Source organism: Hirundo rustica, chromosome 1 (genome assembly GCF_015227805.2).
Source record: "Hirundo rustica isolate bHirRus1 chromosome 1, bHirRus1.pri.v3, whole genome shotgun sequence".
Taxonomy (NCBI): Eukaryota; Metazoa; Chordata; class Aves; order Passeriformes; family Hirundinidae; genus Hirundo; species Hirundo rustica.
The window spans coordinates 53,475,895-53,490,973 of record NC_053450.1 but is presented as its reverse complement, the minus strand read 5'-3'; the positions used below and the strand labels follow the sequence as shown (position 1 = coordinate 53,490,973).

Below are 15,079 nucleotides of genomic sequence, written 5' to 3'. Positions count from 1 at the left end.
TACAAAAGAAATTCCATCTGGTCAGGCTGTGGATTTTTTTTCTTGTAGAAATTAAACAGGAAATTAATTTCTCCCCTTCCCCCTCTTAAAAAGCAAGGCATTTTCACTTATGATGCCAAAAGCTTGATATTTGTAGATTTGTCTGCCATCAGTCATTAATCAGCCTCATACAGTTTATAGGTAGAAGGATATTTCCTGACAGATACAAAAAACAGGTTTAGAACCAAAGCCGAAAATTATGTAAAGAGATATATAGGTACACATCTTAGCACCCTGGAGTACATTTCCAAAAATAAACTAGTCAAATGGTTATCTTCCTAAAAAAGCTGATTGCATAAGCATAATTACACTAAACACAAGTACCTGCACTATCTCTGTGCATGTTATAAATAGTTCAAAGTTACATTATACAGTCTTATTCAAAAATGCTATTGTTCCAAGTTCATGCCTTCTCTCACAATCCTTTCAGAAAAGGCCCTCGGCTCTCACCACTAGCTATTTTCTGTCACTGCTGTAGAACTTCTTAGAATCCAAACACACTACTTCCACCTTGCAACCTGCACTCGTTATCCAAAGAAAAATTCCAGCAGTTATGAAAGATGCTTGATCATATCACTCTTTCTCTACTGATGACCAGGATTCCTCTGCTTGCTAACAAGGTCTTAATTTTTTAACTCTATAACTTTTTCTCGTCCTGGAAAAAACAACTGAGAGAGGTGTGTATTTCAGGGTACAATTTATTCAAGATCCTCTTCAGAGACCTTAAGCTGAGACTGTTGAGAAGGACATTCAGCTGGATCCAAGAACCAAAAAAAAAATCTCCTGCCAAGTGCTAGAGGAGAGAAGCCCTATCTGCTGGATGCACACTGAGGAGAGAGTGCTGGTGTTTTTTCCCCACCTGTCTTGCTTTGTGACAGAAAATTCTCTTGCTGATTTTGTGCAAAAAGGACCAAATCTCAGCCTAGCAACAAGTAGAAAGCGAGCCTAAAAAGCACCTCTTAGAGGAGGGATGTGAGCTGGCAGTGCCAAGCATTACCATGTAACACTGTTCTTCAGCATCAACTCAGCACTCAGGCAATCATCACTGCAAATAACACAAAATATATATACTTTTCACTAAAGTGGTTAAATCCATCAGTGATTGGTAGCTGATTAATACAAACTCCAATTTTAATTCAAGTGTCATTTAAAGGTTTAGACCAGGGGTGCAAACCAAGGAGGAGGTCCCCTGTCAGCAAGAGCAGTTCTGCTGTAGGACACAAGCATGACAACGCTGTGGGAGGGGACCCTTTGCATGATGTTTTGCTGACAGCAAGGGTTTTGCTAAGAAAGAGGATACAGATGAACTGTAGTTTGTACCAATGATGACAACTCAGAAAATATCACCTCCTCAGCTCCATTTCTGCATGTTGCATATGCAGTAGGTAGTTCTTCCTATACGTGGTATGTAATGAGGAATATAACAATTAAAAGTTGATATTAATTGAAGCTACTGTAATAACTGCATATTTCTAAGAAAATGCAGAGACTGAAACAAACAAAAGACAATCTGTAACAGCAGAAAAACACCTGTATGCCTTACTCTATTATTTTACACAAAATAAGGATATTTCTGGCTTCTGTTAGGTATTTACAACAAAGTTTTTTGATGTTTAATCTTGTAGGGGCAGACTTTTTTTCTGCCCTGTGTCCAGATTATGAAACAAGTCTCTACCCATGTTTCAGATACTGGAGGGATTAAGTGATTTCTTAGAGTGGTCAGGCATTGAAACAGGCTACCCAGTGAGGTGGTGGAGTCACCATCCCTGGAGGTGTCTGGATCCAGCCCTGGGTGATGTGGTTTAGGGTTTACAGGGGTAGTGCTGGGTTCATGGTTGGACTTGGTGATATTAAATATCTCTTCCAACTTTGATGATTCTATGACTCTAGACATGGAGCTTATTCTGCTCCCAGTGGAATTAATGCAGCAACCTGACCTTCCTTCCTAGAATGAAATCAAGCACACTTTTTAATTTACCTTTGAAGATCAGCAAGGGGTGTGGAGTTTCCTGAATACATCACACTTGTAGAACAAGTAAGAGAGGTTGTCCCAATGTATTAGGAAACGTAATTATTAAATCCAGTATCATTATTTCAAGTTATGAGAGTTGAGAATAATGGAGCAAGATGTGGAAATGAAGAAAGAAAAAGATAAATATCAAAGAAAAGTCCATTTGGATAAGAAAGAGGAAATGCTGAACCAGAGCTTACGAAACTCACATTAAAGAAAAAAAAAAAAAAAGACACCCACAGGATAGGTACATTACTATGTATTTGAGAAAATTATACCTCAGACATTATCTTCATGGTGATCCACAGGCATACAGAGAATCACTGCAGATATCTTCTGAAATTTAAATTAGCTCGCTCAATTATGGATAGCAGTATATTTGCTATGTCAAGGCTTTAGCACTTGAGCCCTCTGTTTTAGAAACCAGGCTGTTTTTAAGCTTTTTTTCTGTACAGGTGCCCAGACTGGTTAGGTTAATGGCAGGCTGGGTGTGTCCACACGGGCTGCAATTGCACCTGTAGTCTCTGTCAAAAGATTCAAAGAGCCTGAAAAGGAGCTGGCAAGAGAAGAAATACAGAAAAAAACTTTCTGAAATACATAAATCAGTGGAAAGTTAAGGCTCATGTATAGCAGCTTCTTCACCAGAGACTGTGGAACAAGAAAATTACAGCTATTACATGCAGTTTACAAATATTACGACCTTGCAAAGGTTTTGCAGCTATATATAATAATGCCAGCTTTGATCTAGTTGTATTTAATTCACTACCTAATGAAAACAGTTCTATCTGCCAAAGTTAATTTAAGCAGTCATAATTTTCAAGAAATCTTCTTCCTTTACAATTATATTGCCTTATGTTAATATGATGGCTTTTAATAGATTTTTTGTTTACGTACATGTCATAACTGACCCACTGAAAGATTGTATCCTGGTATCTGAGTAAAGTAGCATCTGTTCTAAGTTCCCCTGTTGCTAGCAGATTCACAGCAACTATTATCCCAACTTGCAATTTTTTTTTTTGCATCACTAAGAGCTCAGTGCAATTACTTCCTAAGTGTGCCATCTCTGCTCTACGTTTCATTCAGTAAAATCTGTTTTATGGATGTTTCAGTGGCGAGCTGAGCTGCAGAAGCTATAATTTGTGAGCTGGATGTGACGTACAGCCTCTCAGGCACACCGATTTCTTTATTTTGCTCACTCCTGATAACACTGAGGTGTGTGTCTGAAAGGCCGGCAGGGCACCCAGCGAGCAGGAGATTCCCCACCCTTGCTGCCTGCCTTGGTTTCCTCCCAGGGCTGGGACAGGAAATGCAGCGGTTGCAAAGCACACAGCTCCCAGCCCTCCTAAGCAGTGTCAGCACTGCAAGGCCACTTAGTCTGGCCACAAACGCAGCGGTGATTACTGACTTCTGTTTCGGTGTGGCAGATCTGCTGGGAAGAAACAGCAAGTTATTTGTTACAGAAAGCACAACGCTGTTTGCTAGCATTGGCCAAATCACAATCAGCTCCTGCTCTCCAAATTCTGTTTCTCTGAGACCTAAACACACCACAGAAATTCTAGCTGACAACCAACTGCTTTCCTGTGATTTACAGTTACTTCAAATCAAAATGTTTTCAGCTTGTGTTTTGAAGTTACAATGGTTGAAGTCATTCTAGCAAAACCAGGCATGAGAATGTGTTGCAGCTTGCATTTTAAAGAGCAAGAATAAGGAGGCAGTGTATCTGTGCAAGGGAACTGACAAGAAGTAATTTCAGGGGTTTATTTAGAGGTTTATTCATGGCCGTATCTTGTTATTGTAGCTTACAGTAATGCAGTATGGTACACTTAGATTCTCAGTTCATGCAGCAGCTGTGAATTCTGAGTTCAGCTGGGTAGTCCCTTGGTTTGGCTCTGGGCACTTGAAAACCTAGCCCCAAAAAGTCAAAATACTTTCCTTAAAAAAATAAGGAATAGCAACATCTGAATGAATAGTTTACAAACACTTGGCTCCAAGTGTTAAGTTAGCCAAAATGTTCCATGAAAAAAGACTTTATCATTATTGAATGAATTTAGAGTGCATGAAACATTCTTTAAGAATTTTCTGTTTCTACTCTTTGTTTCTTAGTTTTTCCTACTCTCAACATTACATTCTAGGTTGATATTTTTTTTTTCCTGGCTGCAATTTGCCTAAACCAAAAAATAAACAAAAATGTATAGCCAGTGGGTCAGATGGGGCTATAGCTCCACTTTGACATCAAAGTCTATTAAACTCACAATTCCAAGAAGACTCACAGCACCTATACAGGACTCGTGCCATGTCTGACGTGCCTAGGAGCCCATATCACTGTTCCTTCCAAACCCAGATGCCAGCTTGAGTGACTCAGGGGAAAACCCAGTCAGGAGCAGCAGGGAGGTAACAAGAGGGACTCGTTGCACTCAAGAGCTCTTTTGTGCCATTGGTGACACAACTGGCTTTGATATTTGCATTTGTCTTGATGTGCCCATTGTACATTACTCTCATCTAACTCCGTTTTGCATAGGTTGCTATTGCAGGGAAATCATAGAATTCAGCTTAGGCTGACAACCTTTTCCCTAAGTCCTTTTCCACAGCTCTTTGCATTTACTGTAAGAGCAACGATCACTCTCCCATTTTCCCAGGCTCCTGAAAGAGAAACCCCAACAAATTCAAGCTCTGAAGTTCATTAAAATACATGCACCTACAGGATCAACAAAGGATGCATCACCTGAACAGGTGGTTTTCAAGAAGAAGCAGGTTGTTGTTGATTTTTTTTTTAAGCTATCAATTGAAATGAAAAATTTCAACACCTTTTTTAACCTTTGTAAAGGTTGTGTCTCAACTGCTCGAGTAATAATAGGATGATGCTACAGACTGACCATAAGCTTTCACGGCATGGCCTTGGCAAGTAATTCTGAGTAATAGACAAGACAGTCTTAAAACTACTTAGTTTCTATTTGTGCCTCTGATAGCATGCAGACACATGGAAACCAAAGTAAACTAAGTAAAAGTTAATCTTTGAAAGGTTCACTGAATATTTACTCAGGTTAATGTATAATTTCTGAGGACAGATGCAGTTAATGCAAAAATCCCACAAAATAAAAATACTAATGATGAATGGGAGACCTCATAGAAGAATATAGCAATCCAAATCGTGTGTAAGAGTGAAGTACCTGCTCATATTGCTCTTCTGCTTGCTGAAAAACAACATCTCCCATGCTGTAAAGCTGTGCTTTCTCAGCAAGTACATCCCCTGTGCAGTGCTCTGCAGACAGCTGCACGTGCTTCTGCTACACTCAGGTGCCTTCAGACAATGACCACACTCTTAATAAAAGGTAGAAAATTACTGCGTAAAAGAGAAGATTTCTAAATAAAATGCCTAATGGTAAAGACTGCATCGAGTGAGACAATGGGACACCAGGAAACACGGAATTCTTACTTGGTTCCCATGTTTGCAAAATAGGAACATCTCCTAAGAAACAGAGCTGGTGCATTCCCCTCTCGTGCGAGGCTTTGATTTGGGCTCTTTCAGTACCTGAAGCTTGTTTTTTGACAGCGCCCTTGTTTTGTTTACAGTCCATTGCTGGGATACTCCCTTTGATTCAGCCTGACACACGTGACGCTCCGCCAGCTTCTGTTCTGCAGTGCTGCTGCTGCCGCTGCTGCACTAAAAATAGCGTCCGCTTGCTTTGGCTCCACATCTAATTTATGGAAACTCACAGAAAAAAAGGCCCCCGTTGGTGGGTGAGCGACGTACGATTCTGCAGCTTGTGCTGCTCATCTCCCTCAGCCTCCTGAAATGCATCAGTGAAAATTTAAAATTTCACCCTGCAGTTAATGGTGGGTAAGGGGAAAGACGCTTAATATGCTCAATTTATTTTTGAGGTGCTTTAATGATAATTTAACTGAAAATGTCGGACAGCTGGACTATGCTATGTAAAAATGCCTAGAATTCAGAACAGAAATTTATAAAGGGCTACTAATGCCCACTTGTTTGGGGAAAGTGCAGTAAGGATTTTCTTAATCAGTTTACAAATGACAATAAGATTACAAACCTCCTGTTTGCTCTAACAGCTTTCACATGCTCTATACAAACTACTTCACTGTGCCATGAAAGTCATCATGTAAATATGCCCTTTAAGAAATGCTGATTTTACAAACTTTGCCACAGAACACAACCCTGTGTGAAACATTTTGCATCAACATAAATCTGACATAAAGCTTCCTCTGAAAAAAATCCAAGTTTATGGTAAAACTTAAAATCAAAGTTCAAGCAAGCGGTTACATCTCTTTTTACAAAAGAATGGGTTTTAATGTTCTAAAGCAAACTTTTTCGGATGTTCATTCATAGCACCACATCTAGGAGCGCTACCAGCTGAGCTGGAGTTAGTTTCAAGGGAAAACCAAATTAGAAACGGGGATGGCAGAAGTCTGGTATATGTGTTAATGCGCTGTTTTTTAATGGTTTAAATCTGAAGCACTGAAGTGATGAATAAAAATTCCAAAATTGAAAAGGAAGGCCTGTTTTAAAAGTTTTTAAGAGTGAGTAATGAAGACCGTAAGGAAATTGGGATTCAGATTTTATTTTAGATACGGACTTTAGGTTAAGGAAAACACAGATGGCTATCAGCAGCTAAAGCAGAAAGAGATTTCAAGGCCTTCTCTTGCAAAAACCAGCAAATAAACTATCTGGCTTTGCCCAAAAAGGCTCCCTGCATAAATTTAGCAGTCTGTATGCAAACTATCAATTTAAGGATTGGTGTCTAAACTGTTATCCAAGTAGGGACATTACTTAGCAACTACCACGGCTAAAAGGAATTTTCATAAGTCTCAAGAGAGGTTATGAATTATTGACCAAAAAATTCCAACAGAATCCTCAAACCAGTTTAGGCTGGCTACAGTTAGCTGCTTGTGAGTTACATGACTAAGTAATGGTCACAGTGAGTCTACATCAACCTATTTATGCAAAAAATACTGCGCTGTGTTACCGTTAAAAGGGTCTTTAATTGAACAGGCAATTAATAACTTCAATAACTCTTTTGGGGCAAACCCTTTTTTTCCCCCATCCTGCCGTGGTGGGGGGAGGAAAGGACAAACAAAACCCATTACATGCGTATGTGTTGAGAAGAAGGGAATAATCTGTGAGAAGAACAAAAAACAGTGCTCTGCAGCAAGAGTTTTTGTGTGCAACTGTGTGTGATGGGGAGGTAGAAAGCATGGAAATGGAATGATTTAATGCCTGCAGGAGTGTCATTTTCCTTTCTACCCTAACCACTGAATTCTTTTATTTTCAAGGAGTTCAAACCAGAGCTTTAAAAACCCTTTTTTTTTTTTCTTTTTTTTTTTTTCTCTTTTCTTTTTTTTTTTTGTGTGTGTGTGTGTGTGTGTGTGTGTGTGTGTGTGTGTGTGTATCTAGGACATTTAAACATGAAATTCTGTTTACATTCTTAATTATGAACATGTATTGAAAATCTCTGGTCTATCTCCAAGCCCAGACCAGTTTGATAGCATTCAAATCAATGTTTACAGTCTAGCACTTGTTGCCTTTGCAGCCTCAGCTCTGTTCCTCTATGCAGCTGATGGAAGTGTGAAGCCTTGCAGCGCAATTGCTAGAGAGCAAATGAGAAATGGGGTGAAGATGTGAGGTCTTAAGCTTAGGAGAGGGGAGAGAGCAGGGACAGCCATCCCTTTAACCACCTCACACCCTGCTCTGCTCATCTCCCCTATCAGCAGCAGGATAACAGCATGGGAATACAAAGCTTGGCCCTGCCTTAATGTAATTCTGAACGTTACATAAGTGCTTGATAAACAAAGCAGGCAGCTAGAAATGAGATAACCTAGCCGTGTGTACATTCAGCTGACTACTCACTGAGATTCCCAGCTCGTATGCTGCGACTGTGATAAAGGGCAAGAAAACGGCCGTAAATACCAACCTCTGAAGGCATTCTCCGTTCTTTTAGGACAATGTAGTTTTCAACACCATGTGCAGGATAAACATGCCAACATTTTAAATATGGCCAGATGACACTTTTTATTTTCTTTTCCCTCCCCTGCTCCTAAGGAGTAAAATGGTTGGCAACACAGGAAGCATTTCCAAACCATTTTCTGGCCTACCCACACCGAGACAGGACAGCTCACATCTTTTACATGCACCTTCAAAAACGTGCTAGAAACTAAATGGTACTTCTTGGCTTTGTGAACTTAATTCCAGGCAATCAGGGTGAAAGATGCATTATTTAAATGTCCCACTGCACAAAATACATGGGCAGTGTCACGGAAGATCCCAGGAAAAATCTCAGACACAATCTCCAATGTACACCTTTCGTGGACTGGTAAGAAACATTTAAAGCATTTAAAAAATTGCATCTCTTCTATTATTGATGAATGAAAACAAAAGCATGAGGCCATGAAAACAAAGGCCATGAAAAGAAAAGTGACCCAGCTTCACACTGGTAAGCAATGATGGAACTCAGTATGTTTCTAGTTAATTAAAAGCTATTTTTCAAAAAAGTTTGCAAGTACCTTTAAACAAAAGCACGCTGCTCCAGAACAGCAGCAAGAAAAGCCATGGAAAGGAAAGAAGGGATGCATGGAAAGCGCTGCTAAAAACCCCCGAACAAAACGGAACAGACCAAGAACCCCAAATGAGAGTTTAAACATAAGCTACACTTCTAGCTTAGTTGTACTAAAAATACACAGCAAAATGCCCTCTACTGCTATCTGAAGCTCCCTTCTGTTGGGCCCTCTTCCTTTAGAGCAAACAAAGTTGTAGTAATAGCCAGCTTTCTTCCAACTTCCCCTGCGAACAAGATCCGCTGGTGGATATAAGCGGTCAACCACTGCCACCAGTTCTACAAACTTCCACATTTCTCTAATCTTACTCATTGTCTTGCCTTTTTATTTTTATTTTTTTTTAAGTGGTTTAACAGCACATGACAGTATTTTTCATAACTCCTTGGAGGGGTGCCTGTTACTTCTTACCCATCACCATCTCAGGTCAGACATTGTCCAAATGCTACACATTTCTTATGAAGTCCAGAAGAAAAAGACGATTCTGATCTTTTATATTCAATACAACTGGATTTGTACTTCTCAAACACTACAACTCTTTTAGAACCACAAACCATTTTTGGCTGCCCTACACTAAAAAAAGAGAAGCACACTCTCCCATCTGGCACATAAAGCAGTGCTTTTCATGAACAGGGTTTTTCAGGATTTTTTTTTTTTTTTTTTTAATTGGGAAATAAATCTAAATTTTTATGCATGTGTCTGATGCAACTGATGGAAGGAAATTGCTCGCCATGAGATTTATCTTGTAGCTACAGAACATGCCCTGTGGCCATCTGGTCATCTGCTGCAAGAGCTGGGCTTGATGAAGCAAAGGGAAACAGAGACATGTTTAATGACCTCTATCCTTTGGGGCCAGAGAAAGGCTTTATTGATCAATTCTATGCCTTGTCTTATCTCAGGCTCAGGCAGGGGAAGAAACAGAGACAAAACTTATCTATGAATGTAATTCTGAAGGACTGCCTTGGCTCATTTAATCACCTCTACCATGCTGTGTAGAAATGATCTGAAGCTTTCTCAGCTGAGAGAATGTAATTTTTTCACTCTAACTTTGGCACTAAGTGTCAGGATCCAGTTCCAGAGGAACAGGGACAATTCATCAGAAGCAAAAAGTCAGGCAGCAGCTATGAGATGGTTAAGAAACTGGCTGCTGCAGCAGATGCACCAGGCAGGCCCAAGGACTTCCTTTTCTGTCCCCTTCCAAGTTCACACATTGCAAGCAGTAAAATAAAAGCAAATCAGTGCAGCATGCACAGTGGTAGTGGATCATGCTGTGAGATTAAAAATAAGACATGGCATATTTGTGAATTACAAATGTTGGCTGGTTCAACTCTGCAACGTGCAATCAGCACTTCCCATAAAGAACTAGTGTGTAATTCAAATATGTTACCATTGGTGCTATATCTTTTAGCTCTCAGAAATTCTCAAAATTATTTGAATTTCCAGTAATATATTCTTTTAGGAGGACTAGCTACTACACATACACAGATCTGCACAGGCAGAACCTCCTAGTATCAGCTGGAAAATCCACATTAAAAACAACGAGTTTGGTTGAAAATCCAGTGACAACTCTGGGAACTGCTTAAATGTGAACCTTAAATACAAACATGATTTATGCTGGGAATACTCAGTGCATGACAAAGAAAACAGCCTAAGCCTCACCACTGGAAAACAAGTTTATGTTAAGAGTTGTTATCATTATTAATTGCTTTCCTTCCCAGTTCTATCACATCACAAATTAAATATGTAGATCTTTTTCTAACAGCTTTCAACTACCAACCACAGCAACTAGAAGAAAATACTTACTTTAAGATAATGAAGTATTATACATGAAGGTGAATGCCTGCACTGTTTGTGTTCTTACACCAGAATGGGTTCCCCTATAAAAATCACAGCCACTCAAGAGAGATTTTTTTTTAAAGGTCAGATCGAGCAACAGACCTAACAAAATAAAAGTAAAGAAGATTGAGCCAGCTTAGAAAATGATATTTCAGAACTACAAAATAAACAAAATAATTTGAGCTCTAATGATAGGCTTTTCAAACCTTCTGAAAAGTCCCTTTACTTTTTGCAATTCTTCTCCAACTGCAAGATTTTGCTGCACTGTCTGCAGTAGACAGGACAAACAGCAGAGAGTGGCTTCACTGGCTGCATGAAGAGACATTGCAGCAGGGCTGCTCCCCTGCTACGAATGCCAAACGTCATCCTCACCACAGCCTGTGGATGGAGGAGATTACTGAGTATGTTTCTCCCAAGCCTTTCTGGAAAACTCTCTCAGGAAGATCCCTGCATCAATGCAGCCATGTTGATTAAGGGTGTGACACTTTTCATGCTCCTCCTCCAGTAAAACCTCAGAAAAGGCCAAGCCTTTCTGTAAGGCACAGTCCACCCAGGTCTATTGCTTTGAACGCCTAAAATGGCCAGGTGGCAGATGAAACTGTAATATAGTTTAATCAGCAGGAAACTAAACAGCATATATAATCTTAGCAGTCAATCCAACAGAAGGACACTCCATTCAAACACTGCATATCTGCACTGTATTTACTAAAAACAGAGATGCCTTCCTGTACCTATTCTAAATGCAGCGACCACAGATTACACTGAGTTATCCATTTTAGTGACAGATTATAGCATTTAACAATTCAGAACCCTGAAGGGTCACTTTCTCCCTAGGCTGCTGGGTCACTGGAAATCCGAACAGCTCCTGCATGAACTGTTCTAGCCGATACGATGGATACGCTGGTCCCCTGCCCTCGCTGCTGCTCCTGAAATGCAGTCTGAGCCAACCAGCAGGCAACCTTTTGAAGACAATATTCTTTGTTGAGTTAAACTCATGTGGGAGCTTGCTTATCATCTAGCTTGTCTCCTCTCTAGCATCCTCCATGGAAGGTACTCTTTCTATTAAGAGGAGCATCTGACATTTGGATGGGTGTATTATGTTTGTTTTACAGAGTCTAAAGCAAATAACCCTCAAAGCCATTACTGGAAAATATCTACATAAATATCTACATTGTTCCTGACAGTTCTACAAGCATCAATGTTGGTCATAGGCTTACCACATTTAAAAGCTCTTTGGTGTCTGCATTTCACAATGAACAACTCAGGCTTTGTCTACATTTGGCACACAGTAAAAACACAGTGACTACTGAATACAGTTTTACTTTTATTATAGATAGGGAAGATAGTTCTTAATGACGTTTGAATTGGTCACATTTTACACACTGGTCCTTATGCACATTAAAGACAAAACTATGAGCTAATTATTTTCCAGCACGGTGAATTTTGCCACTGTGGACACAGATCTGAGCTGGTTAGGGAAAAATGATCCTCAATCACTTTCTCAATTTTCCTCTGCTGTTTAGAGGAACTTGCAACAATCTCTGCATCACAGATTAGATAAGATGGTTATGCTGCTTTACTTCTGTCCTTAATTCTAATGTAAATATTTTTTCTAAAAACTTGAAAACATCTGCAACATTAAACAAAATTTAAAAATATTAGAATTATAAAGAGGAATGGAAAGATATTGGCTGCATTTATTTTACTTTCACTAAATCTGACTATGAGGATTCACATCCCAGCTTTCACAAACTTTTAATTTGCTTTCATGTAAAGCTGTAGTGAAATGGAGGAGAGTTCATTTGACGTGCTGTACAGTGAGAATTGAGAAGGACCAGACCTGTATCTGTGCCACACCAAACAACAGGAAGTATTGAAGCTGCACTGGTATTTTCAAGACAGAATAACGATGTCTTTGGCAAAGAGTGGCAGCAGCAATTACTTCACTGCAATCAGAAAGACAAACTGATATCTATGACTGCACTGCACTGAAAAAGCCTATGACTCCTCCACAGTAACCTTTAGTATCAAACACGGTAACAGCTTTTACAAGGCCTTAAGAAAGGCACTACCCTTTTTATTTTCACAGATAGCTGAACTGAGAGACATGTATAAAGTACCCAGGGCCAAACCAGGTAATGCATTCTCGATTAAAGCTACATTTCAAAGCTCTTCTTCCTGATCTAGTTTGCCCTTTTGCTTCTCCTGTGTAAATAAGGCAGACGAAAGTCATAAGAAACTGAAGTAATGCATAATAGACACCACAAATTGGCGTGATACATGATTACAGCCTGTTATGAGCAGCCCACAAATTGAGGAGAATTCAAACAATAGCACATGTTCTGTGATTTGGACATGGAGAATTCCCTTGACTCTTTTTCCTGTGAGCAAGCTATTGAGAAACACTGGCATTTGGGCAATAAAAAACACACCAAGAGAACACTGACTGCCCAATACAACTGCCATTGTAGCTTTCCTAGCTGTAAACTGATTCCTCCCCCTTCACCTCCAGCGCTGATTTGTCACAAGTCCTTTAACCAGTGCTGACAACAGGCCATTCACATCACTGTGCATTGTATCACACACACAATTTCAGACTCATCCTTAGAAAGGCATCTAACTGTATCTCAAACTACCAAAAAGAAAAATAGAAAGAAACATGTCATAATTTGCAAAGGACAGTGAGCAGGCAATAAAAAAAAAAAAATCCAAACAACAAAAGAGGATGAATGCTTTCAATTTAGTCCCATTCTTTAAATAGAACAGAATATTACAAAGAGAAGAGACAAAAAAAATCCCCACACCTATATACTTTCACTATCTGGGCTTAGGAATAAGTCTGCTGTAAAATCAACAAATGAGATCAGTGAAAAAACAGTTTCCATAACATTTTATCTTACCACAATCAAACAACTTACACGGGCAGAACAAAAATCAGCCTTGAGCTTTGTGAACAGAACACAATGAAACATGGGCACAGTCATTCCCAGAAACCAAAGCCAATTTACTCCTAATTCTGTCTTGCACAAAACAAAAAGTCATGCAGTGACCTGAAAGGATTGATTTTTTTTTTTTTTTCTTGATGGTGAAACACTGTTGTTTGTGATATTCTAGGAATACACATTACACTGGACCATCATACTTGGTTTCCGAGTCTGCAGAATGTCTCTGGCATGACCTGACTGTAGTGTGAAGCTGTAGATTTGGCTCTATATCACATCTCAGCATACTCTTCTGAAAGGCAGCCCCACCAAATAATCCATGGAGCATTCTAAGATGGAGACTAAAGTGTACCTTTGGGAGAGAATGGTATTGGGGAAGTGATATAGGGGACTGGAAGACAAGAGGAGGACCGAAGAGGCAGAGCCCCGTTTGGTGCAGGGGGAAGAAAGGGGAGGAAGGAAAGAAGGAAAGCATCTTGTTTCCAGAGTGCCATCTCCAGTTGGTAGTAGAACTGTGGAGAAATGCTCTGGATTACCTGCACACGTGTAACACATGCACTGTTGCTCACACTTCTTCTGTATATACAAAAACCACACTGCTGCAGAAAACTGCATCTGGTAAGTCACTTCTAGCTCAGAGCACCAGCCAAGGCATGTGGATGAGTGAGTCACAGCTCCGAACTGACACCTGCAACTGTATTCCATTTAACTGGGAGGGGACACGCCTTGGGAAAGGTCTTGAGTTTAAACATGTGAGCAGCTCCTGGGAAGAAATGCAAAACCCGAACTGGGGCCCCGTTACGGAATAAGAAGACAATGAAACAGCTGCGAATAATGGGAAGCCCCCCTTGTGCACAGCCACAGTCGCCCTGGTTGTGCCGCGCTGTCTCCTGGCACAGCCCGTATCACCCAAAACCTTCCCATTTTGGTGGGAAGCATTTTTATTGCTCCTCCTGATTTAAGGATGTCGAAACTCAATGTAATTCCATATATCTCCTTTCCTTCACACTCCTTACTGGTCTCCAGTGCACAACAAAGAGAAGATTAATTTCAATGCCCTCTTCTATTTTCACTTTGAGAAACAACTAGGATTTGATTATTTATATTTTAGCAAGGGAGAAATAAGTGAAGAATCCTCACATTCCTCAGAAACAAACACAAGTGTTTCATCCAACCGAGCAGTTCAGGCTTTAAAAATTTCAGTTGAGGCCATATAACTGGAGAAGAAATGCTCCTACATTGAAAAGATAGCTTCTTACAGACACAGAGGACTTCAAACTAATAAATACTTAAAAGCATTATGTTTCTAGGAAGTTTGTATCCCGAAGCCAGGTTCTACTTGTTACTTTATTTCTGTCACCATCTGAGAAATAGGTATGTTACCTGCCTACTTTTAAACTACTTAAAAGCAGAAATCCATATCAAGCTTTACCTTTGATAAGTTAATAGTTTTATTATTTATACAAAACAATAGTGGGGAATTTCCAGCATAGTTTAATCAGAGTTTCTGACGAAGGATGATTTACCAATCTGATTTACCAATCAGATGAAAACTGAAAGCGATAGCCACTTCTCCCCCCTTTTTTCCTGCTGGTATGCTTTGTCTGATTACATTGATACATAAAATAGAGAAGGATGAAATTATTAAGAAAAGGTCAAAGGAGGATTTGGAACAGCAGATAGATAA

General features: G+C 39.7%; 1 protein-coding gene across 3 annotated transcripts in view; it reads right to left on the bottom strand.

The window, feature by feature from the left end:
• GNAL (G protein subunit alpha L) overlaps positions 1 to 15,079 on the bottom strand; it is a 177,509-nt gene that overhangs the window by 26,377 nt on the left and 136,053 nt on the right. Inside the window, exon 1 of one of the 3 annotated variants that reach the window (XM_040062829.2) lies at positions 2,329 to 2,422. The exons of the other annotated variants lie outside the window; for them this stretch is intronic. The gene's annotated coding sequence lies outside the window, so the exon portion shown is untranslated. Of the gene's footprint in view, positions 1 to 2,328; positions 2,423 to 15,079 lie in introns of those variants that run through there. 3 annotated transcript variants of the gene reach the window in all.